The sequence below is a fragment of the Manis javanica genome, chromosome 3, assembly GCF_040802235.1.
Source record: "Manis javanica isolate MJ-LG chromosome 3, MJ_LKY, whole genome shotgun sequence".
Classification (NCBI taxonomy): Eukaryota; Metazoa; Chordata; class Mammalia; order Pholidota; family Manidae; genus Manis; species Manis javanica.
The window spans coordinates 31,599,189-31,626,350 of NC_133158.1; positions in this window are offsets into that span (position 1 = coordinate 31,599,189).

The window sequence follows — 27,162 nt, forward strand, 5'->3', positions numbered from 1 at the left end:
AGCAGAACAGTGGCCCAGCTGGGCTTGAGCCCACCTGTCCAGCACCAACCCTTTACTCTTTCCTCTGTAACATGGCTGCCCCTTTCTTTCCTTCTCCTCCTTGCTGGGCCTTGCTGTCTGCACAGGATTTAAACCCTGAAGGACATGGGCCCTGTATCCCCCCTCAGGGAACCGTCTTTCAATGGCTTCTGCTGCCCAGAGTCCTAGATAAACTCTTTATTCCCCAGCATCTCTTGTTATCCTCGAAGGCAGCCGCTAAAGACCTCTTCATGGCATAAGGCTGCCACCTGGTGTCTAAGTGGAATATAGCAGCCGCAGAGGGGAAATCCGGGAGCTAAATTCCCTACCCAGGGTGGGATCATCTCTGCACTTTATCGCTCGAGCAGCACAGGAGGTCGGGGGAACCGGGCTCTCTATTTGGGCTCTTTCTCTGTGGCTGTCCTCTCTATGCTATGCTCACTTTAGTGCTCACTATGTATGCAGCAGGGGCTCAAGAAATTCATACGACAACATGAAAAATACTGTATGGTTCTATTTACATGAAGTCACAGAAGTAGCCAAAATCATAGAGATAGAAAGTAGAATGGTAGTTGCCACGGGCTGGGGAAGAGAGAAGGGGGTGTTAGTGTTTACTGGGTACAGAGTTTCCATATGGGAAGATGAAAAAGTTCTGGAGATGGATGGGGGTGACGGTTGCACAACAACGTGAATGTACCTCAGTGCATTAGAACAGCACAATTTAAATGGGTAAAAATGGTAAATTTTATGGTATGCATATTTTACGACACACACACACATGTGTGAGTGAATCAACTAAGAGATGAGCAAATGAATAAATGCATGAGTGAATAAATGAATGCATAATCACGACAATAATATTTACTTAATACTTAGTATGTGTCAAGCATTGTGCAATGTACTCAATATTTTAAACACATAAGTATTTTTATTAAGCCCTACAATGTGCCCAGCAGTGCTAGAGGCTCTTGTGTAAACAGAGGGAATATTAAAATATCAAATTAGGATGCGTGCTGATAAAGTTAATTTGTATTTCAGGACTCAGCAAATGAAGGTGGTCCCAGTGGCCTGGCCCACGTCCCAAGTCTAAACCTAAGTCAGCCTGTGCTTACAGGAAACACCTGCCAAGGAACCCTGACATTCCTGATCACGATGCTTCGACTCCGCTTCAGGCAGCTCACCTTGTCCTAGACGGTGGGACCTGCTGCCTCATAAGGAAATCCCCGCCCTCCTGGCCAATCAGGGCCCAGGTCCGCGCCGCCGCCCGCACCGCGTTATAAAACGGGCTCTTGCCCCCAGTTCCCGCGGGAACAGAGATTAGCCGCGTGGGAGGCGATGCTTTGTTCGAGCCTATGGCTTGTTTTCCCGTAAAAAATAGGACCTCAAACTCTTAAGTTGTCGTAGTTTCAACATTTGACCATGCTGTAAAGAAAAAAAAGCGCACGCGAAAGAATGAAGAATAGCTAGGAGGGAGAGGGGGTAGCCCTTTGGGTGGCGTGTGAGTGGGTAGGCCTCTCTAAGGAGGGGGCGTTTCGGCGTTGGCGGCTGGAGTCTCGCGCACCCTTGCGAGGTGAGTACGATGTTTACACCCATTTTACAGACGAGGGGGTGGAAGGTGGTCCAGTCTGGATTGGAATCCCGGTCTGCTGAAGCCTCTACCCGGGGGTTTTCACTCCAGTGTGAATAGGTGAGGGGGTGAGGGAGCCTCGCGTCTTTGAGGGCCTCGAGGCTAATTCCGGAGCGTGAGCCTGCGGCGGGAGGCGCGGGTGGAGCCGTGTCCAGCAGGGGGCGCTGCTGCCCGATGCAACGCGCGGTCACCACGCACAGAAGGTCGGAGGCGGTCGGGGCTGGGACTCTCCTAAAGCGACAGCAGACCGGGCGCTTCAGACGCGGGTGAAAGCCTCCCGCGGTACAGCTGTGGCCCCGCAGGTGACACGGACAGGCCGGCCTTAGAAGGTCAGCCCTGTGGGTCACGTCCAGCCGAGCACCCTACAGCCCTATGCGGGGGTCTCTGCTCTCTCCTGCCAAGACGGGGCTCATAATCTATCACAGCTCAGTATTCATTCATTTGACTGGATTTCCTGAGAAACTCCTCTGTGCCAGGTCCCCAGGATTTAGCAGGGATCAAAGGTGACAAAAATCCTTGCCCTTAGGGAAACCCCTTTCCAGTGGGGAGACGGGAGCTTGGAAATGATTTAGGATGCTAATGCTTTGATGTCAGGCTTCAGGGTCATCACGCGGGGAAGAGAGCCCTGAAAGAGTAAGCAGCATTAGTAGCAACTAGGTGCTTCTGACATGAAGTGACACGTGTCACTGCCTCTCACCGTTTAGTAGCCGGGATTAGTCACAGGCTCATGCCCAGCTCCAAGGCTTTATTATAGTCAGGGTTCTTCAGGAAGCAGAACGAAGAGGAGATATGTAGATATTCTATTTATTTCTAATTACGTATCTATGGCGATGTCTACATGTATGAAGGTTTGTTATAGGAATTGACTCATGTGATTATGGAGGCTGAGAAGCCCCACATTCTGCTGTCTGCAAGCTGGAGACCCAGAAAGCTGGTGTTGTAGTTCTAGCCTAGGTCCAAATGCCCAAGAACCAGAAGAGCCGATGGTGGTGTTAAGTCCCAGTCTGAGGGCAGGAGAACAGTGTCCCAGCTCAACCAGGCAGAGAGAATCCTCCCTTTCTCCACATTTTCGTGCTATTCAAGCCCTTAACAGATTGGATGATGCGCACCTGCACTGGAGGGGGCAATCTTTTTTGCTCAGTCTACCAATTCAAATGCTAACCTTTTCTGGTTGCACACTTTCACAAACACACTCAGATGTAGTGTTTATCCAGATATCTGTGCACCCCATGGCCCAGTCAAGTTGACACGCAGATTAGCTATCACGGGGTAGTGTGGGGGTGGAATATAATCCTCCAGGTGCTCAGAATAGGGGAAGTCAGATTGGTAATGGATTCACACTACTATTACTATGATATCTATAAAGAGCCTGTATTACTTGGCTTAGTTTTTTAAAACTAGGAAGTTATAAAGCCTCTTCTCCCATTTAGAGGCTTGAGTAACCACCTCTACTTCACAGGGAAAGAGGCTTTGCTGAAATCCCATAGGGACCCTTAAGAAGAACAGAGTCGAGGAATCCTGTTTGAGTAAATGGCTTTTCCATCCACCCAGCTTCTCATATCAGGAACCCAGCCATCGCTGTGGACTTTTCCAAATGCCCTTTCTCCATATCCAGTCAGTACTTTCTGATTTATTTTACTTCCAAAAACACTTCTCAGGTGTACCCTTATCTCTCAACCCCAACCACAGACCACTACCCACATCTGATTACAACCATCTGTCACCACATAATAGCCACAGTCCCTGCTGGCCTCCCTGCCTTAGTCTTGCTGGTATGGTCTCTCTAAATGACCTCTCTGATCATGTCACTTCCCTGCTTTCTCCCCAGTGGCTCCAGATGGTATCATACTAAAACCCAAGTGCTTTTCCTGGCATTCAGGCCCTTTGGGATCTAGCCTTCTCTCACTCTCTGGCCTGCCCCTCACCATTTCCAGCCAGGCTTCCCAACTGTCCTTTCTCTATGCTTTTCTATGCTTCTGCTTTTGTGCATGCTGTTCCCTTTAACTGCAATCCCTTTCCTCTCTCCAGTGGAAAAACTCCTGATCAGGTTCAAGACCCAGCCCAGATGTTACCTTTTGTGTGAAGCCTCTCCGATATCACCCTGGCAGACGAATTGAGCTTTGCTGCCCCCAGCACATCCCTGCCATAGCACCCAGCATGCAGTGTTGGCATTTATTTCTATGGCCCCCTGCCCCCTACCAGAAAATAGATTTCACATTGAAATCCAGTACCCACACTCACATGCACACTGGATGCAAAAGTTTTCCCCTTACTACCTGCTATGCACGCTAATATTTTCTATTATAGGTTATTCTGTTTCATTTTTTAAAACAGTCAACCCATTGAATTCATTTTGCTGCATTCTGAAAAACACTGCCCTGGAAACTTCTGCAGGGCTGCAGGGACTGTATCCTTAATTATTTGTTCATCTCCCAGAGCTTAAGACATTAATGAAAGCTTATTTAAATAAATAAGTAAATAAATGAGGGAATGGTTCTTTAAGTATGATGGATGAATGAATAATTGAATGAAAGAGCAAATGAGTGCATGAATGAATAACCTACTGAGTGAGTGAATGAGTGAATGAAGGAGGCACTGGCTGTATTGTGGGGATCAGCAGCATAAGCCAGTGGGCTGCCCTGGGCCCTGCACTAAGGATACAGGATTTCTCCAGGTTCCTGGGGAACATACTAAAAATGCCAGCGTCTGATATCTACCTTGGACCTACTGAATTAGACTCTCTGGTGTGATGCACAGGAGACTGTACTTCTGAAAGCTGTCCCTGTGATTTTGAGGTGTGCTAAGGCTGGAAGATGCTGCCCCAACACCAAACTGAGCTGCTGTTGGGAGGGGCATGGTGAAAGTAGCAGAACAGAAACAGTAGACAGACAACAGCATCCTGCATCCTTCCCTGACCTCCCTCGGCAGGGAATGGACTTCTGGTGAGCCTGCTCCTCCACAGAGCCCCCAGCTAGCGGTGAGGGGGCGACAGAGCCCCAGCCCACACTGCTGACATAAGAGCAGGAGGCAGTGGTTGCTATGGCAGCACCTTTAGAGTTGCAGAGCCACCTCCAGTTTTAGCATCTGGAAAGGGTCAAGCCTTTGGGACATGGAGTGGGAAGGGAAATCACTCCCCCAGTACCTTCCTAAGCTAACAAAGCCATAGCATAGTGCCTGTCACAAAGCCTCACCTCATACCATACTCACAAGGGAACCAGGAACTGATTTCCCCATTTTACAGACCAGAGAACTGGGTCTGGAGTCACTTGTCAAGCCAGTCAGTGGCAGAGCTGTTTCTGAATCCAGCCTTCCAGATTTCAAAGCCTGTACTCTTGTCCCTCTAATAGTTGCCTGTCCTGGGGAAGTGACAGGAAAGGGCACAGAGACGCCAGAATCCTATTCCTTTGGGTCTTGGGGGTTGTATGCATTGACTTGGTGCTATCTGCAGCCCACTATACTTGGCATCCTTCTAGAAAAGCTCATATTTCCACAGCCACACAAACAGAAGAGATTCCAGAACATTCCCATGGACGCATGCATGCATGTATACACACTCAAAGAAAATATATGCACAAAGCAGTCTCATATGCCTACATACCTGTGCCTGAACACACTTATGTTCACAAATAGATGCACACACATCTACGAAATTTGGCGACCCTGCTCTATATTAACTCCATGAGGTTAGGCCCTGATTCTGTCTTTTTCGCCACTGAATCTCTAGGGCCTCCCAGCATGGCTGGCAGGGAGTCAGAGCTCAGCACATGTTAGTTGGTCTCATCTCTCCATCTGCTGTTTTCTTTCCTCCTCCTCTGTCTCCCTTTATCCATGAAACCTCTCCAGGCCTCAGCTTTTCAGAATCACAACCACATGCCCCCGAGTGAGTCAGGCAAGGAAAAGCACCCTGTGCTCTGGCAATCAGCTAATTGGCACAGCTCTACCAGGGCACTCAGGAAGTGAGGGAAGCTTCACACTTAATTCAGCTTCTCTCAAGGCTTAACACCAACCTGGGAGAAGCATGAAGACGAAGATGCCAAGGAACCCTCAGGGAGGGGCAGGGCTGGTGCCTCTGCCACCAGTCCTCTGTTCCTCTCATGTGCAGCCCCTTCCCCGTTCTCCTTTCCCTTATTGATTCATACCCTCATTTGGTATGTCCTGAGTGCCAACACTGCTAGGCACAGGGGTGAAGCTTATATCTAGCAGGGGAGACAGAAAATTGATGCTCACACAGTCACTGGCACATGGAAAACAGCCAAAAAGTTGGTAATAACCAAATGAATGATCAGTTGAATGAAGTGGAGATAAGAATTGGTTTGAGTAGTAGCCAACAGGTCCATTTTCCTAAGGATAAGCATACTAGGATTGGTGTCTCAGGGTGAGCAGCTACAACCTCTCAACAAAGGGAGATCCATCTGGGAGGCAGAACTCCCTTAACTAAAATGAAAGGCATTAACAAATAATCTAATTAAAACTGGGCAGAGGATCTGAATAGACATTTTTCTGAAGAAGACAAATGGATGGCCAACAGGCGCATGATAAGGTGCTCAACATCACTCATCATCAGGGAAATAAATGCAAGTCAAAACCACAATGAGATACCATCTTGTATCTGTTCGAATGGATATTATCAGAAAGACAAAACATAAGTGTTGGAAAAGATGTGGAGAAAATGGAACCCTTTTGCACTATTGGTAGGAATGTAAATTGGTGCAGCCACTATGGAAAACAGTATGGAAGTTCATAAAAAAATTTTTAATGGAACTACCATAGGATCCAGCAATTCTGCTTCTGGTTATTTATCCAAAGGAAATGAAAACACTATCTCAAAAAGATATCTGCATCTCTAAGCTCATTTCTCAAAAAGATACCTGCATCTCTAAGCAACCTAAATGTTCATAATGGACAAATGGAAAAGAAAATGTGGTATGTACATAAAAAAGAAGGAAATCTTGCCATTTCTAACAACATGGATGGGATGGAACTTGAGGGCAATATGCTAAATGAAATAAGTCTAACAGATAAAGACAAATATCATATAATCTCACTTATATGTGAAATCCAGAACAAAAAACAAAAAAATGAACTCATGAATACAGAGAACAGACTCGTGGTTGCCGGAGGTGGAAGGTGAGAGCTGGGAGGAATGGGTGAAGGGAGTCAAAAGATATAAACTTGAAGTTGTAAGAGCTCCTGGGGTATAATGTACAGTGTGGTGTCTATGTTTAGTAATTCCATAGTGTAAATTTGAAAGTTGCTAAGAGAGTAGATCTTAAAAGTTCTCATCACACAAAAGAATTGTGTAACTGTGTGGTGATGGATGTTAACTAGATTTATTGTGATCATTTCACAAGATATATTAGTATCAAATCATTATGTTGAACAACTGGAACTAATAAAATGTTATATGCCAATTATATTTCCCCCCAAAAAACAAAGCAAAATGAAAGGTGTTAGAAAATGACCAGCCTTGTCCACAGAGAGACTATAAGGGCATGGGCACTATTTGCCTCAGACATGGGAAACTAAGGCCTGGTGGGTGGAGTTCTAAAATCTTTGGAGAAGATAATGTGACATAAATGTGTGTGTGGTTGTTCAAGCTACAACTACAGGGGAATTGTCAGTTGCTTAATCTGGAATTCAGTCCAGGGGTGGCCAGCTGGCATCCTCTCCAGGAAGGCTTCACTGGCTCCGGAGCCACCAGGACAACAGCTTCATTTATCCTTAATGTTGATCAACACTAGAGACTTTGCTGATTAGCATAATGACTGTTAAAAATAAATGGGTTTTCAGAGGTGAAATCAGTGGCTTGTTAGCCAGCTTAATGGATGCTAGAGATAGGTACTTGTTGATGAAATTGATGGGATGCAAAATATATTGCTTGGCTAAAACACTTTAGAGACACTCCCTCCGCTGGCATGAACAGTGTGTAAGAATCCAGTAAGCCCTCGGATGGTACTCCAGGCTGGTCCTTGTGGCTCTGCTCCAGCTACTGGTGTAAGGTGATGCTGATTTCCTGATGGGGACTCTAGTGGCTCTGGATTATTCAGATGTCTGCCTTGGATTTACTGAACTTAATAACATGTTACATGCAGTGTTTGGTGCCTGCTTGCTTATAATAGTTGCTTAATAGATGTCATTGTGGGGGCAGAGTTCTGTCCATGACTTGCTTTCATTGTAGGCAAGCAGCAAGCAAATCCTTACTCCATCCTAATTGTTGACTACTCCCACCATCCACAGAAGAGAACGTGGAGTGTGCATTTCAGATTGGTTTAGGTCTCTTTGCAGTAACGGCCCAAGGAGTCTGTGACCCTGGAACAAGGTCTCCTAACTCCCAGGCCATTGCTATGCCCTTGTCAGTTGGGAGCACCAAGATACAAGTTTGCCACCTCCCTGTAGGCATTTACCTCTAGCACCACACTGGACTCCTGGTCTGAAACCATTTGGGATGTAAGTGGGATGGCTGAGGGAGAGCAGGGCAAGGATGGAAAAATGCCTTGGGCTCCCTGAATTCCTTTAGAGATAGCTGTGCTTGAGACCTGCCTTCTCTGGGTGTCTGTGGTCACCAAAGGGCTTCCCAGTGCGATGCCTCCATAACCCTGACACCACTAGCTACAGGAAGCACTGATAGCACATCTGTATGTTGAGTTTCCTCCTGCCCCGCGTCACCACCCCTCGCCTTCCTTGTTGCTCTCCATGGTCCTGTCTCAAATAAACCCCTCAGAGATGAGTGCCGCTTCAAGCCCTGCTCTCAGAGACATAGGCTGAGCTGCTATGCAGGGAGACCTTCCCTGGCTCCTCAGAGGAAGCTGGATCATTGCTCCACACTGGCCACTCTGCATTTCCCATTCATAGCTTTTATCATCTTTGTCATTAAGAAACTTTTATCTGTTCACATCTGTCTCCCAGCTAGACTGTAAGCTCCACAGGCCAAGAGGAGTCTTTCCTATTAACTACTTTATGCTCAGAGCACTTAATAGTTTCTCAAATATGTGTTGAATGAATAAATGAATCATGGGCAGGAAGCAGATCGCATGGATTTAGTTGCTATGACACACCAGCTCTGCCATGTTGATGAAGCCACTCAGAGTCGCCCTGCTGAATTTCCTCCCCTGTATGGGAACAGGGCCCCAATGGGCTGCCCCGGGGGCTGAAGGAGGCCTTGAGTCCATTGAACATTGTAAAGGGCTGGGTTGAAGGGAACAATGACTGCAGTGTCCAGTGAAGTACTAGGAACTTCTTGCATCTCCCCATGAGAGGTGGGGAGAGTGGGAATTGGCATTTATGGAGCATCTACTATGTGCAAAGCACTTGGTCGACATTATTAAATATACGTGTGTTAATCCATGTCCTCCCACAATCCCCAGAGTTTGTGAAGAGCCATGAAGGGGAAGGGCTGGCTCTGTTTGTGCTGGAGAACTCACTTTTCAGTCAGTAAATCATGCGCCCAGGCCCATCTTTATCTTGAGCAACAACAACAGAAGATGTCACTCACTACAGACCAGCAAGATAGCCCAGTAACTCAAAGGTAAGGACCACTGGAATCCCCATCTCACTAACAGGGAAACCTAAGATCTGACCCATGATGTCACTTGCCAAGGGCATGCAGCTGAACAAGACAGATCCAAGCCCAGGTCTGTCTAACAAAGCCCAGATGCCTTTCCTTTCCTGGAGCAGGCCTCCATAGCTGTGTTTCCCGTCGGCCAGAGGAAGGTAAACGAGTTGGCAGGAATCCTGATTATTTCCTGGAACCGGGGCTGAGCCTTTGCCTTCTTGTCCACGCTCAGAATGCAGGCGTGAAGGGTGCAGGCTGAGAGCCAAAGAACAATAAACAAACACTAACATTCCATTAATGGCAGGGAGTCATCTTAACGCCCCCAGCTAAACTTTTACTGCCATGACAACTACAGCACAAAGACAAGCCAGGAAACCCTGGCATTTTGGAGGCTGATACTCGGCTAGAGGTTGGGTTGGGTGTTGGGCCCCAGTGTGTCATCCTATCCTCAGGGGAACCCAAAAGCTTGGCATAATCTCCCCCATTTTCCAGAAGAAGATAAGGTTCAGAGCAAGGAAGTGCTTGCTGTTTCACACTATTCATCTGTGACTAAATCAGAATTCAACACTCAGTCTGAACCCAAAGTCCACACTATTTCCAATCACCACGTTGCCTCTGTTAAAAAACAAAATTTCAACTGAGTACATTTAAATATCAAATTGGCTTTATTCAGTGAGTAATGAATCAGTCAGCATCCCATCTAGCAAAATAAAAGGTGCTCGGCCAAGCTATAGAAAAGGAAAGTTTTTTAAAAGTGGAAAAGGAGGAAAATGAAAATTATTAGCAAAGAATGCATTGTTTCAGGCACGGTTGCTGTCCTAAGGGGAACGGAAAGGGAGGTCTCTTGGGCAGATTCTTTAGTGCTGAATGGATAATCCCGTGTTGAATAGTTAAAGGTTACATTTCTGGGAGTTAAAACTGCAGTCAGGTTAGGTATTAAGTCTTGGTTTGCTGATGTTGGTTTAGCATAAGTGACTCCATTTTGGGCCTGTTGTCTCCTTTTTAACAATTCTTCCCTTTCAGTCAAATTATTAGCTTAACTGAGAGAGATGCTCAGTGTAAAGCATTAGCACCACTCTCAGCAATTGCTCTATAATTTTCACAGTTTCTGTCCATCCTCTGTGTGGTATTTACAGGTCACAACATTTTTTTGTTTAATCTCTATCATATTAACAGGCCACAACTTAAGGTTCACAATTTTTAAGTTGACCACTGCCTTTGTTCTTTTTTTGACATTTCCAGTCTTACAGAGATCATTTGCTTGGTGGTTAATGAAGGAAATTTATATATAACACACCAGGGAGATTACTATCATTACTACGAGCAGGATAATTCACCACATTGGAGAGCACTTCAGAGCCATGGGCCCCAGGACCCAAAACAATCAAAATCAAGTCAAGTCAAAGGAAGACCCTGTGGAAGAAGTAACTTTATAAACCAATTAGCTTGTTCAGTGATCTTATGTAACTGAGTTTCAACCTCCTCAGAAGTGTTGTTCCAGATGCAGCAGGTGGTGTTGGCCACAACACAGACACCTCTTTGCTTAGCTAAAATAGAATCAGGGGTATAATAATAATAAAGGGAGAAATGTGGGATCCACATATAAATCAAGTATAAAAATCAAACGAATATACATATTTGATCTGATTGTTTATAGTTCATAATGCGTGATCAAAACTGAAAGTTTCTGTGATGAATGCCCTTGTACTGTTCACCATGTAAGAACTTATTCACTATGTAAAAATTCGTTCACCATATAAGAACTTGTTCGTTATGCTTCAGAAGATTGGAGACTGACGAGAATTAGGCTTGAGATGGATTAATTATTGTGCATTGAGCATTGACTCCCCTATACAGAATTTTATTGTTGTTAACAATCATTTGATCAATAAATATGAGAGATGCCCTCTCAAAAAAAAAAAAAAAAGAATCAGGGGCTATCCTATTATCCAGAACAACTTTGACCAGAGAGTCTAAGGGTTTTGGGGCAATTACTGCTTCAATAGAAGATCCTGTAACACTTTCCAGAGTTAAGGAGAGGTTCCTGATTATAGCCACATTTACATTTTCTTCTAATCAAGAAAGTGTGACCCTGCCAGAGGAAATGAATTCTGAGTTATGAATACCTCCTAGTAATTTGTTTCTAAATCAGTGATGTAAATCCAGGGGAGTTGAATGAGGGGTTCTCAGTTTGTTTGTGGGCAGTTAGGGGTATAGTTAAGTAACCTAAGAGGCATTGCCTGGTCATATACCAGCCATCTAGGCATTTACAGGCCTAAAGAGAGTAATAACTACCACAGACAAAAACAAACCCTGTCAGGGCATAAACCATTCCCACTGTAGTGGCACTGTTAATGGACAGGTAGTTTTTGCTGATTAATCCAGCAGTATGAGAGGCAAAGACTACCCCCACTGAGCAGAGGCCTGGGAGATATGGGTGATGGTGTTATCTTTCCAGTCCAATGCCAGAGTAAAGGAAAGAAAGGGAAGAAGAGTTTTATATTTAAAGTATGAAGTCTCAGTCTAGTGTCTTGGGAGGAAGCAGTATACCTCAATATCAGCTACCTCTCCTCATAGTAAGTTTAATTTGTGTAGGACCAGATGTCAGGCAGAGCCTTCTTTAGCTGTGAGATGTATATCTAAATTCAAGTCCCTGAAGTTTCGCTGCCATTTGAGTAGTGAGAAGAACCTGGTATAGTCCCTTCTGTGGAGATTGCAGGGAAGTCTTTGTTCTTAGTAATTCCAAATCAGAAGGGTAGAAGATTGGAAATGTTAATTTGGTGAGCCGTAGCCAGATATTTGAGGAAACTAGGATAATTAAGGATTTAGTCCAATTTATAGGTACATAAGCAAAACCTCAAAGACAGAATCTACTAGCTACAAATTATGCAAGCATAATTTTGCTCTCTACAATTATCCCTGATTTTTTAAAAGATAATCACAGTAAAATCAATTTGTTTGCATTAAATTTGGCCTGATTATTGATATAACTGTATTAAGAATAGTGATTGACCATATAAATTCTTTTTAAGACTGTTTTGCTAGAACCTTGTAAGTAAGGTGCCAGATTGATTTTTCTAAGGTCTTTATTGCCTCTGTAAAGTGAACCTTAGTTCTTTATCTAAAATTTTCTAGTCATATCTGAGTCTATGCATTATCTCTCTCAAATATGACATTCCAGTTAAAGCCTTGGTAATATAAGCAGTGTTTCTAATGGTGTCCTGTTACAAGGAGAACAGATTCTTACTGAATTTACATGAAATTGACATGAAATTATACTGAGGAGTTTCTGAATTCTTAAAGGATTAGATAGGGAAAGAAATAAATGTTCAATCTTTGTTTACAAAAGTATATTTTTGCCAAATTGTTGGATGTCATAGATACCTTAAGAGAAAAGGTTTCCTTAAATCTGGAAAAAAACCATAAAGGAACCAGCAATGTTTCGAACGAAGTCACAAAAAATTACAATCCTCTTCCTTAGTTCATGTAGTCCCATGTTTAATACTTCTGCTTGAGTCCATTTTTTCCATCAGTTCTGGAAATTGGTACCAAGTTCAGTTTTATGATCTTAAAGTTGTCAAATACCTATATTCTAGAATACTTTCCAGAGTCCTTTCCATGAGTGTCCTTGAAGATGAAGCACTTTGCAGGAACACTCTTGCAAAAACATCAAAGTAAAACAGTAACTCTCTGTAAATGACAAAGACTAAAAAATGGCCATAGTTAAAAATCTGATGAGAGTGCATTATAATGGAACTGACAAAGAAATTTGGTTATTTCTGTGACACACGCATTTCAAGATAAATAGAATAACAAGTTATATCATACCAGGGTATGTCAGTTTCATATTTCTTGAACAGTTATATTGATAACATATATCCACACAAATATATTCTTAGAAGCTTTATTTAGCATCACTTATATGACAATGACTCTCATGTAATTTAATATACCAAATAAGCCTAATTAGGTGTAACATCTCTCTTTTTATAAGGAGAGAGAATAATAGTCTTTTGAGATACATCAGGAGCCCTCTGGAAAATCCTAAAGTTAGATCAGGGTCAAAAAGCCTTCATTTAGAATTTAATTTTGAAAAGTTTTTCAAAAATGCCAAAAAGTTTTAACACACTTTGTCAAATATGATCATAGTTCACTGTGAAACAATACTTAGTAATGCATTGAACCATAGTGACAATTAAAGACTTCATAGGCAAATAAAGAAAATTAAATGGTTGTTTAAAAAGAAACAAAAAAAAAACCTTAACCCTTTAATAGAGAAGACAGTTTTCTTAAGTAATCAAAGACCAGATAAAAAGCAACATGGAACATAGGTGATTATTTTAACAAGATATAAGATCTTAGTTTTGTCTATGTGGATTCATTAAAAGGTAAAGAAAAACCTTTCATAATCTCTTATCAAGAGAGCAGACCAATAGTCCAAGAAAATTTTGTCCTTTTAACAGAGCCGAATTCTAATTTTGCACCACCTGACTTTTGATATTAAAACTCATTTACTCAGTTAAATTCATTCCAATCTTACCAGTCTTGACCACACAGTAAAATTCATCTCTTTTATTATTTTGTGTAGTTTTAGTTACATATATTAGAATTTTTAAAACTTAATAAGACTAATTTCTAGTGAAAACAAAGGAGTAGTTGTAGACTGTTTTTTACTTTAGCTTTCTGTGGGTTGGCAGACTTATAAATACTTTAATAACTTCTGAAAATTTGATTTCTTATAGAAAATTTCTCAGTGTGGTATAAAGTGTATTTACTAATAGACTCAAATATCTTTAGTTCCTCTGTAATAAGAAGCCAAAAGTAGATGAACTTATGTTCAGTGATGTTAATGTTTCATTATTTTAGTTTATTTAGAAATGATCTAGATACTCAATGACTATCCATCATTTGACTTAGTAAACTTGAAGATTCCAGGTTACCAAAAAGATTTGGGAAAACTATTAAAAAATTCATCTGAAAACTTTTATCCTGCTTACATCTATTTAATTTACTTGTCCTCAACAATTATGTTTAGATTACTTAAGAGAATTTCCTCATACTAAGCTATTTTTCTTGCTGACAACTTTTATAACAAGAGATAACATGAACTTATTTGACTAATAAACACAGCTAGAATAAAAGTTGTATGTCTGCAATATATTCAATGTCGATAACTCTAAAGACTTGTCCATTTTAATTATTAAACTTAAATTAGCTTTAATATTGAATGTTTTCCTGGATCACTTGAACCTGAAGATCATTTGTGTTTCTTTTTATTGTATTTCTGAGAATTTTAGGAGTCCTTAATTCATGTAAGCACTTGTTTGTTTTTAAGTCAATTAAATGGAGCTTTTACAAATTAATTTTGACTTCATCATCCACAGGTAGAAAATACCATACATTTATATCACATATGTATAGATATACATGAACATACAGACAAATGCAAACAGAGAACTTAGAGTTTCTGTGGCTAAAGCTTTTTATTACTAATATTTGTGGAGAAGACACTTAAGATTTGCATTTATCCTTGACAAGTAATCTTATGGAAGCTATGGAACTGTTTGCATTTAAAAAAAAAACTCTGCACCTTTTTTTTTTTCAGGAATTGAGGATAGTTTAGATACCCAGAGAGATCAAGTAGAAAGAATGCAAATTCATCCAAGAAGGACTTTGGTTTCCCAAAGCCAATATTTACAACCTTTTGAAATAAATAGGAGAGGCTTTGGGAGTGGTAAAAAGGAATAGGTGAACTTTGAGTTGCCTTTAGAGCTGCATTTCTAGTTTTGCAAGATTTGTAAGATAAGGACAGTTGCTCTCAATTTCTTACAGAATTGGGTTGCAGCCTAAATGACATCATAGGTTGATCCACCCATCCAATTACATTATCTTTAATTTGTTTAGGGGAGAAGGCCTTAAAAAACTTTTCTGTCAGGCTCTGAATGTCAGCTTCCATTTTGGCCAACTTTCAACTACAGAGCTGTTTAAAATTTTCTTTTAAAAATCTTGTCAGTTTTCAGCCAGGACAAACAGTAAATATTTCTGACAGCAGTGAATGACCCACCTTGGAGTTAGAGGTGTCTCCAAAGAAGGTGCAAAAGATATTTTATTTTTCTCTCTCTACTGGCTACTACAGACAGGTCTGGGAGAGCTGACCTGGGTGAGAATTCTCACCCTTAGCTGCCTTTTGTCAGTTTTTCCAGAATCCCATCTGCAAGTTCTGAGTAGGATGTAAAGTAGACAACATAGTTACAGTATTTAACATAATTTGGCAAGGTTTTTAGTTTCTCATTGCCTGTTTAAGGGCGTAACATAGAAGTTTACCAGAAAAATCTCTCAGCGTCTCATCAACTCTGAGAGGGGCCCATATAGGGACCCTCCTTTGAAGGTAGACAGGGAGGTATCTATAAGGCCATTAACTTGGCAAACTTTTGCTTATAGTTGTATAATCTTTTTTAAAGTGGAAAACTGTTCAGGATTACTGGAATAAGTACTCAAGTAAAGAAGGATAGAGAGGAGCAGTAGAGTCACATTCGTCCCATTGTTTTTTTGTTTTAGGTACCTCTTATATCTTAATTTTTCATTAGCCTTTAATGAAGCTATTTTAGAATTTTGAAGCCTTTTGAAGGCTTTTGCATGTCAATAAAAATAAGTATCCTTTTCTTTTTGTTTAATTTTAGAATCTTTACTTTCAAGTGCACTTCTTAAATGATCTTATCTAATTGGAGTTACTCATAATGCCACTGTAATTCCCCTAAGGACTAGAAGCAGTTTTGTAGGACCCTTAGCTGCAATGGAGTTTAACCCTACATTTCTGTCCAGCTGTATCTGTCTGCAAATGGTTTGCAACCCACATTTCTGCTTGGACATATTTTGGGGCCACCATCCTGATGGTTATTACTAAGCCAAACTCTTAGGACACAAAATAAGTATAATTTTGTGTTTTTGTAGATATTTATCATTTTTAGGACCGTATGTAGTTCTTAGATATAAAAATATGCAGTTGTGCTAGAAGGTGATTTTAGATTTTAAGAATCCCATTTTATTATTTATTTTTTTCAGTTAAGCCTTTGAATGTCTTAGTACCAAACTAATACCTAAAAGGGATGCACTGTGGGGCTGGGGGTCGTATGATGTTTTACAGTGTACCTTGCTGCACAGAAATTTTCTTGAGGTTAGCAAACGACCTAGTGTCAATGTAGGCCATTCAGAGACAATCTATTCTGACAAGGGAGTCTTTGAATTAGGTGGTGAGTGCTCCAACAACATTTACATGCTCAACCTGTGTCCACCAACTTTGTGGCTTTTTTGTCTTGTCTGCTTCTGAGAGCCCTACTAGCAATAGCTTTTATCTACACAAAATGAGACAAACATGTACACCTTAACATGCCAACAGCAACCAAGACATATTACTGCCTACTGGCCAAAAAGGCCATGCACACCATTAGCAATTCCCGGCATGAATTATATCAGCAGACTCTATTAAGTGGAGACTGCTGACAGGAACTGGGGAAAAGGATTCCAAACAGCTGGGAAATGTGGACTGAACCAAGGGCTGGGTAGTTGGGTTCCAGATGGGATCATCTGCCAGCTCAAGTTGACCCATTAAGCCCTGGACTGGAAAGCCAATTAGATCAGGAGCTCAATGCAAAGAGGGCAGAGCTCAGAACTGAAAAGAATTTACCATGGCCCTCTGACATGGTAAGAAAGACAGTGATGTCAAAAGGATGTGCGGGTACCACTCCTGTGTTTCTCATTGTCCCTTCACTTAAGATTCCACAACTGCCACCAAATCTGTTAAAAAAAATATAATTCAAGTGAGTAAATTGAAAGATCATATTGGCTCTACCCAATGATTCATGGGTGAGGCAGCATCCCACCCAGCAATAGAAAGGAGCTCCACCAAGCTGTAGAAAAAGAAAGGTTTTTAAAGGCAGAAATGGGATGGAAAAAGAAAAACTGTTAACAAATAATGTGTTGTTTCAGGCAAGGTCACCATCCAAAAGGGAATAGACGTGTTCTGTTGGGTGAACTGTCTCACTAGTGGTGAACAGGTAATCCCATGTTGACTGGTTAAAGGTTACATTTCTGGGGACTGAAACTGCAATTAAGTCTTAACTGCAGTTAAGTCTGATGCGAGGGTCGTTACCTCAAGTGATTCCATTTTGGGCCTGCTGTGTCCTTTTTAACATTCCCTTATAGAAAGAGAATAATTTTAAAAATAAAAAAAAAAAGAGTCTGAGGCTGCTATGGTAGTGTAGAATTCACTTCTATTGTTCTAATTGATTAGAGCTCAATTATATCGCTCTCATTGGTAGGGAGATTAAGGAATAGTGAATCCTTAAATGTTGTCATCCTCCGCAGATGATGTCAGTGTCCCATCATTTAAGAAACTGGTCAGCTTCAAATCATTTTACTTTTTCGTATCTGTTGCCTTTGTTGGAACTACTCAACCATTTTATGAGGTGGGGGGAGGTCTAATCATCTTCCCAGTTTACAGATGAAGAAATTGAGGCCCAAAGAGCTTGCTTACACTCATGTGTCCCAAGATTACATAGCTAGGAAGTGCCAGATGGAATTTGACCCCATCCTGGTTGCCACAGCCATTCTTTCACCCCCTGCACTTAACCTGGCTCTGTGTTAAGTGCTTTGCAATCATTACTGCACTTAACCTTTATGATAATCATACAATATGAAGGAATTGTTTACTCCCATTTTACAGTTAAAGCAACAGATGTTGGGAGAAAGGAAGACACTTGCTCAAGTCACACGGTGTGTGGTAGTACATGTCCATCAGGAAAGTTCCAGAAAGATACACTTTGATGCCCATGAAGAACAACAGCCATCTTTTCCACCATCGGTGCTGGGCTTGTCTCCTTGTCCTGGAACTGGACGGATGTGAATCGTGGAGATTCCTGTGGATGCTGCCTGGCTTGCCTTGGATGGGGCGGTGGGGGGGCTTCAGTAACTTAGCGGTTCAGTTAGTTGGTGCAGCCTGGAGACTTCTCAGCTATTAAGTAGAGAAAGGGCATCACCTTTCTCATATTGTCATTTCATTGGGTCTGCATCACCTTCCCAAAATAAATGACTCTCCCCATTTTGCAGATGAAGAAACTGAGGCTCAGAGAAGGAAAGAGATTCACAGAAGGCCACACAGGTAGTTGAGCTGGGATCCCAACCCAGGGCTACCTAGCAATCTGGGCTCTTCCCTCTGTTCCAGACATCCCAAATCCTGAGGCCCCATCCATGAGGGTCTCCTAAGGCCTTGAAAAGTTAAAGAAAACATCACAGTTGCCTGCTGTGGTCTTTCTGTTTATTTATTTATTTTATTAGCTCTCTCCAGGTTCTGTGCCAGGCTGGGGCTCCACATAAAGCTGTCTTTGCCCAGCCCTGTGCCCTCCAGACTGTACCAGCCTTGTCCTTTTCTTGGCTTTTCTTTCTGAGATGGGATCCTGGGGAAAGCCAAGCAGATAGACAAGGCCAGGTGCCAGAGGCCTGAGAATCTTACAGCTCCTGCCAAGGAAAATGTCAGACTTTATGGGGACAAAATGGTCTTCCAAACACTTCAGACCAAATTCCCACTTCTCTACCACTTATATGCCTGAAAGAATGTGTCCTTTCAAGAAATAAAGGATTAATTTTTTTCACATTTGTTTAAGAGATACAGTGAAATATGGAGAGGAATGAAAAAGAGCCTTGACTGGCCAGAGAAGTAGATGACTTGGTTTGGATCTTAGTTCTGCCCTGACTGAGCTGTAGGACCTTGGGCTGGTCACTTTCTTTCTCTTGGATCATGCACAGACTAACAAAATTGAGACAGATGATCTCTAAGTTTCTCTCCATTAAGCCCTGACATCCTGTTCATTGAAATTCAGCATGACCTATGTATTTTTTTTTTATTTTTTTGAGAGGGCATCTCTCAATTTATTGATGAAATGGTTGTTAACAACAATAAAATTCTGTATAGGGGACTCAATGCTCAATGCACAATCATTAATCCATCTCAAGCCTAATTCTCATCAGTCTCCAATCTTCTGAAACATAACGAACAAGTTCTTACATGGTGAACGAATTCTTACATAGTGAATAAGTTCTTACATGGTAACAGTACAAGGGCATTCATCACAGAAACTTTCAGTTTTGATCACGCATTATGAACTATAAACAATCAGGTCAAATATGAATATTCGTTTGATTTTTTTTTTTTAAACCGAAGTGTTTATTTAGAATTTCCCAAGAGATGCTGTAAAGCTACCTAAGTTTTTGCTTAGATTTTGTTGATTAAAGTTTTGCTTAATGAGATTGAAACTGACAGAAATAGGAGAGTTTGGAGAAATACAATGCAAGAGAAGAGATCAATGGAATGTTATAATAACAAAGCTAACTTTTTTTTTTTGAGAGGGCATCTCTCATATTTATTGATCAAATGGTTGTTAACAACAATAAAATTCTGTATAGGGGACTCAATGCTCAATGCACAATCATTAATCCATCTCAAGCCTAATTCTCGTCAGTCTCCAATCTTCTGAAGCATAACGAACAAGTTCTTACATGGTGAACAAATTCTTACATAGTGAATAAATTCTTACATGGTGAACAGTACAAGGGCATTCATCACAGAAACTTTCGGTTTTGATCATGCATTATGAACTATAAACAATCAGGTCAAATATGAATATTCGTTTGATTTTTATACTTGATTTATATGTGGATCCCACATTTCTCCCTTTATTATTATTATTAATTTATTTTTAATAAAATGCTGAAGTGGTAGGTAGATGCAAGATAAAGGTAGAAAACATAGTTTAGTGTTCTAAGAGAGCAATTGTAGATGATCAGATGTGTGCCTGTAGACTATGTGTTAATCCAAGCTAGACAAGGGCAACAAAACATCCACGGATGCAGAAGATTTCTCTCAAAACAGCGGAGGTGAGGTTCTAAGCTTCACCTCTGTTGATCCCCAATTTCTTACCTGATGGCCCCCCTGCGACTGTGCCTGTCTTAGGTTGTTCCTTCCTTGAGGAATCTTACCCGTCTCTGGCTAACCAGTCATCTTCCGGGGCCATACAGGGAGATGTAAAGTTGGTAAGTGAGAGAGAAGCCATATTGTTTGAAAAGGTTAGCTTTTTACTTCTTTGCAGATTTATGCCCTGTGGCTTCTATGCCCAGCATTTGTCTTGAGGTATCTTTACCACTTGGAGGAATTATGATACTTGGTAAATTCGATATGAGGCACGAATTCTATTTAAGGGTTGTAATTAGGAAGGAAGAAGAAAAGCTAGCAGATGGAAGAAAACATGGGAGGATTATTTCTTTGACATATCTTCTTGTAGAGTAACTTAAGCATGTATAGGTTTTAAACTACTAACTAAATTGCGCACACACATTAACATAATAGGAATACAGTTATATAACCAAAGCAGATCTATAGTTACCAGCCATCTCCAGTGAAGCCAAGAAAACCAGTTAGGCACCCTAGGCATTTGTGAAAATTTTTCTATGATATGATGGATATTGTCCAACTGTACATGAACAGTCTGAGAGAAATCAGACAAATTAAAACAACCCATTCCTGGGAACTGTTCACATCCCATATGTTCTTTTAACCGTAGATAGTCTGTAGTCATAAGATTTTGGAGCGCTACAACTTGTACTTCTCCTAATTCTTGGTTGAGTTCCAACAGTATAGATCCAGTCAAATTTGTTGTTTTACTGTATGCACAGGCCAGCTTAGATATCTCCTTCTTCATTCCAATGGCAAGTCCAGGAAATGGTGGGATGGATACAGCTACAACTGCATCATCGCCTGGATCTTTGTGGAGGTTTTTTGATGATCATCTTCTGGTATGAGTCTTCCAGAGAGTGCTGATGTTGGAAGTTCTTCTTCATATCGTATCTTAGTTCATTTTCTGGGTAGCCAAATTAGGCTTTGATCTTCTCTTTTAAACACAAACAGACCCTTTGCCCACACTTTGATATGCCCTTTATACCATTGTGTAGAATTCATTGGAGGTCACCACACAGGAACTGCTTTTTTATTTTTTTTAAGAGAAAGGAATATTATCAGAAAAGTGTACCTCCATAGCCGATCATCTGACACCCTTTAAGTGATCAAAATTAAGGATATTTAAAGCATGCATTAATTGTTTATTTACCATTAGTTTTATCCTATCAAGGAGTAATCCCCCTTTTCTTTTGTTCTTTTTTTTTTAAACTTTAATCTAAACTTACATGAAGAATATTATGTTTACTAGGCTCTCCCCTATACCAGGTCCCCCCTATAAACCACTTTACAGTCACTGTCCATTAGCATAGCAAAATGTTGTAGAATCACTACTTGTCTTCTCTGTGTTGTACAGCCCTCCCCTTTCTCCCTCCCCCCCATGCATGCTAATCTTAATACCCCCTTTCTTCTTCCCCCCCCTTATCCCTCCCTACCCACCCATTCTCCCCAGTCCCTTTCCCTTTGGTACCTGTTAGTCCATTTTTGGGTTCTGTAATTCCACTGCTGTTTTGTTCCTTCAGTTTTTCCTTTGTTCTTATACTCCACAGATGAGTGAAATCATTTGGTATTTCTCTTTCTCTGCTTGGTTTATTTCACTGAGCATAATACCCTCCGGCTCCATCCATGTTACTGTAAATGGTAGGATTTTCCCTCTTCTTATGGCTGAGTAGTATTCCACTGTGTATATGTACCACATCTTCTTTATCCATTCATCTACTGATGGACATTTAGGTTGCTTCCAATTCTTGGCTATTGTGAATAGTGCTGCGATAAACATAGGGGTGCATCTGTCTTTCTCAAACTTGATTGCTGCGTTCTTAGGGTAAATTCCTAGGAGTGGAATTCCTGGGTCAAATGGTAGGTCTGTTTTAAGCATTTTGATGAACCTCCATACTGCTTTCCACAATGGTAGAACCAATTTACATTCCCACCAGCAGTGTAGGAGGGTTCCCCTTTCTCCACAGCCTCACCAACATTTGTTGTTGTTTGTCTTTTGGATGGCAGCCATCCTTACTGGTGTGAGGTGATACCTCACTGTAGTTTTAATTTGCATTTCTCTGATAATTAGCGATGTGGAGCATCTTTTCATGTGTCTGTTGGCCATCTGTATTTCTTTTTTGGAGAACTGTCTGTTCAGTTCCTCTGCCCATTTTTTAATTGGATTATTTGTTTTTTGTTTGTTGAGGTGTGTGAGCTCTTTATATATTTTGGACGTCAAGCCTTTATCGGATCTGTCATTTACAAATATATTCTCCCACACTGTAGGGTTCCTTTTTGTTCTATTGATGGTGTCTTTTGCTGTACAGAAGCTTTTCAGCTTAATATAGTCCCACTTGTTCATTTTTGCTGTTGTTTTCCTTGCCCGGGGAGATATGTTCAAGAAGAAGTCACTCATGTTTATGTCTAAAAGGTTTTTGCCTATGTTTTTTCCTAAGAGTTTTATGATTTTATGACTTACATTCAATTCTTTGATCCATTTTGAATTTACTTTTGTGTATGGGGTTAGACAATGGTCCAGTTTCATTCTCTTACATGCAGCTGTCCAGTTTTGCCAGCACCATCTGTTGAAGAGACTGTCATTTCGCCATTGTATGTCCATGGCTCCATTATCAAATATTAATTGACCATATATGTTTGGGTTCATGTCTGGAGTCTCTAATCTGTTCCACTGGTCTGTGGCTCTGTTCTTGTGCCAGTACCAAATTGTCTTGATTACTATGGCTTTGTAGTAGAGCTTGAAGTTGGGGAGTGAGATCCCCCCTACTTTCTTCTTCTTTTTCAGGATTGCTTTGGCTCTTCGGGGTCTTTGGTGTTTCCATATGAATTTTTGAATTATTTGCTCCAGTTCATTGAAGAATGTTGCTGGTAATTTGAGAGAGATTGCATCAAATCTGTATATTACTTTGGGCAGGATGGCCATTTTGACGATATTAATTCTTCCTAGCCATGAGCATGGGATGAGTTTCCTTTTGTTAGTGTCCCCTTTAATTTCTCTTAAGAGTGACTTGTAGTTTTCAGCGTATAGGTCTTTCACTTCTTTGGTTAGGTTTATTGCTAGGTATTTTATTCTTTTTGATGCAATTGTGCATAGAATTGTTTTCCTGATTTCTCTTTCTATTGATTCATTGTTAGTGCATAGGAAAGCCACAGATTTCTGTGTGTTAATTTTGTATCCTGCAACTTTGCTGTATTCTGATATCAGTTCTAGTAGTTTTGAAGTGGAGTCTTTAGGGATTTTTATGTACAATATCATGTCATCTGCAAATAGTGACAGTTTAACTTCTTCTTTACCAATCTGGATTCCTTGTATTTCTTTGTTTTGTCTAATGGCCATGGCTAGGATCTCCAGTACTATGTTAAATAACAGTGGGGAGAGTGGGCATCCCTGTCTTGTTCCCGATCTCAGAGGAAAAGCTTTCAGCTTCTCGCTGGTAAGTATGATGTTGGCTGTGGGTTTATTGTATATGGCCTTTATTATGTTGAGGTACTTGCCCTCTATACCCATTTTGCTGAGAGTTTTTATCATGAATGGATGTTGAATTTTGTCGAATGCTTTTTCAGCATCTATGGAGATGATCGTGTGGTTTTTGTCTTTCTTTTTGTTGATGTGGTGGATGATGTTGATGGATTTTCGAATGTTGTACCATCCTTGTATCCCTGGGATGAATCCCACTTGGTCGTGGCATATGATGCTTTTGATATATTTTTGAATTTGGTTTGCTAATATCTTATTGAGTATTTTTGCATCTACATTCATCAGGGATATTGGTCTGTAATTTTCTTTTTTGGTGGGGTCTTTGCCTGGTTTTGGTATTAGGGTGATGTTGGCTTCATAGAATGAGTTTGGGAGTATTCCCTCCTCTTCTATTTTTTGGAACACTTTAAGGAGAATGGGTATTATGTCTTCTCTGTGTGTCTGATAAAATTCCAAGGTAAATCCGTCCGGCCCCGGGATTTTGTTCTTGGGTAGTTTTTTGATTACCGTTTCAATTTCTTTGCTCGTAATTGGTTTGTTTAACTTTTGTGTTTCTTCTTTGGTCAGTCTTGGGAGGTTGTATTTTTCTAGGAAGTTGTCCATTTCTTCTAGGTTTTCCAGCTTGTTGGCATATAGGTTTTCAGAGTAGTCTTTAATAATTCTTTGTATTTCTGTGGAGTCTGTCGTGATTTTTCCATTCCATTTCTGATTCTGTTGATTTGTGTTGATTATCTTTTTCTCTCAATAAGTTTGGCTAGAGGCTTATCTATTTTGTTTATTTTCTCAAAGAACCAGCTCTTGGTTTCATTGATTTTTGCTATTGTTTTGTTCTTCTCAATTTTGTTTATTTCTTCTCTGATCTTTATTATGTCCCTCCTTCTGCTGACTTTAGGCCTCATTTGTTCTTCTTTTTCCAGTTTCGATAATTGTGATGTTAGACTATTCATTTGGGATTGTTCTTCCAAGTGTGCCTGGATCGCTATATACTTTCCTCTTAAGACTGCTTTCGCTGCGTCCCACAGAAGTTGGGGCTTTGTGTTGTTGTCATTTGTTTCTATATATTCCTTGATCTCTATTTTGATTTGTTCATTGATCCTTTGATTATTTAGAAGCATGTTGTTAAGCCTCCATGTGTTTGTGAGCCTTTTTGTTTTCTTTGTAGAATTTATTTCTACTTTTATACCTTTGTGGTCTGAAAAATTGGTTGGTAGAATTTCAATCTTTTGGAATTTACTGAGGCTCTTTTTGTGAGCTAGTATGTGGTTTATTCTGGAGAATGTTCCATGTGCACTTGAGAAGAATGTATATCCTGTTGCTTTTGGATGTAGAGTTCTATAGATGTCTATTAGGTCCATCTATTCTAGTGTGTTGTTCAGTGCCTGTGTGTCCTTACTTATTCTCTGCCCGGTGGATCTATCCTTTGGGGTGAGTGGTGTGTTGAAGTCTCCTAAAAATGAATGCATTGCAGTCTATTTCCTTCTTTAGTTCTGTTAGTATTTGTTTCACATATGCTGGTGCTCCTGTGTTGGGTGCATATATATTTAGAATGGTTATATCCTCTTGTTAGACTGATCCCTTTATCATTATGTAGTATCCTTCTTTATCTCTTGTTACTTTCTTTGTTTTGAAGTCTATTTTGTCTGATATTAGTACTGCAACCCCTGCTTTCTTCTCACTGTTGTTTGCCTGAAATGTTTTTCCATCCCTTGACTTTTAGTCTGTGCATGTCTCTGGGTTTGAGGTGAGTTTCTTGTAAGCAGCATATAGATGGGTCTTGCTTTTTTATCCATTCTATTACTCTGTGTCTTTCGATTGGTGCGTTCAGTCCATTTACATTTAGGGTGACTATTGAGAGATATGTACTTATTGCCATTGCAGGCTTTAGATTCGTGGTTACCAAAGGTTCAAAGTAAGCCTCTTTAGTATCTTACTGCCTAACTTAGGTCACTTATTGAACTATTATATACACTGTCTGGAGATTCTTTTCTTCTCTCCCTTCTTATTCCTCCTCCTCCATTCTTCATATGTTGTGTGTTTTGTTCTGTGCTCTTTTTAGGAGTGCTCCCATCTAGAGCAGTCCCTGTAAGATGCCCTGTGGAGGTGGTTTGTGGGAAGCAAATTCCCTCAGCTTTTGCTTGTCTGGTAATTGTTTAATCCCGCCATCATATTTAAATTATAGTCATGCTGGATACAGTATCCTTGGTTCAAGGCCCTTCTGTTTCATTGCATTAAATATATCATGCCATTCTCTTCTGGCCTGTACGGTTTCTGTCAAGAACTCTGATGTTAGCCTGATGGGTTTTCCTTTATAGGTGACCTTTTTCTCTCTAGCTGCCTTTAAAACTCTTTCCTTGCCCTTGATCGTTGTCCTTTTAATTATTATGTGTCTTGGTGTTGTCTTCCTTGGATCCTTTCTGTTGGGGGTTCTGTGTATTTCCGTGGTGTGTTCGATTATTTCCTCCCCCAGTTTGGGGAAGTTTTCAGCAATTATTTCTTCAAAGACACTTTCTATCCGTTTTGCTCTCTCTTCTTCTTCTGGTACCCCTATAATATGGATATTGTTCCTTTTGGATTGGTCACATAGTTCTCTTAGTATTGTTTCGTTCCTGGAGATCTTTTTATCTCTCTCTATGTCAGCTTCTATACGTTCCTGTTCTCTGTTTTCTATTCCTTCAATGGCCTCTTGCATCTTATCCATTCTGCTTATAAATCCTTCCAGGGTTTGTTTCACTTCTGTGATCTCCTTCCTGACATCTGTGATCTCCATCCGGACTTCATCCCATTGCTCTTGCATTTTTCCCTGTATCTCCGTCAGCATGTTCATGATTTTTATTTTGAATTCTTTTTCAGGAAGACTTGTTAGGTCTGTCTCCTTCTCAGGTGTTATCTCTGTGATCTTTGTCTGCCTGTAGTTTTGTCTTTTCATGGTGATAGAGATAGTTTGCAGAGCTGTTATGAGTGACCACTGGAAGAGCTTTCCTTCTTGTTGGTTTGTGGCCCTCCTCTCCTGGGAGAATAGCGACCTCTAGTGGCTTGTGATGGGCAGCTGTGCACAGACAGGGCTTCTGCTTCCTGCCCGTTTGCTATGGAGTTTATCTCCGCTGTTGCTTTGGGCGTGGCCTGACTGGGGCTGCTCCAAGATGGTGGAGCCCCATTGGAGGGGGAGCGGCCGGGAGACTATTTATCTCCGTAAGGGGCCTCTGTGCTCCCTGCTGCCCAGGGGGTTAGAGTGCCCAGAGATCCCCAGATACCCTGCCTCTGGACTAAGTGTCCTGCCCTGCCCCCTTAAGACTTCCAAAAAGCACTCTCCAAACCAAAACAACAACAGCAACAACAAAAGAAAAAATAAATAAATAAATATTAATTAAAAAAAAAAAAAAAGAAAGAAAAACGCATGATTTTCTTTGTCCTCAGGTGCCGGTCTCAGGCACCCTCTCACTGGTCTTGCTTCCCTGTTTCTCTAGTATTAGGGTCCCTGTCCCTTT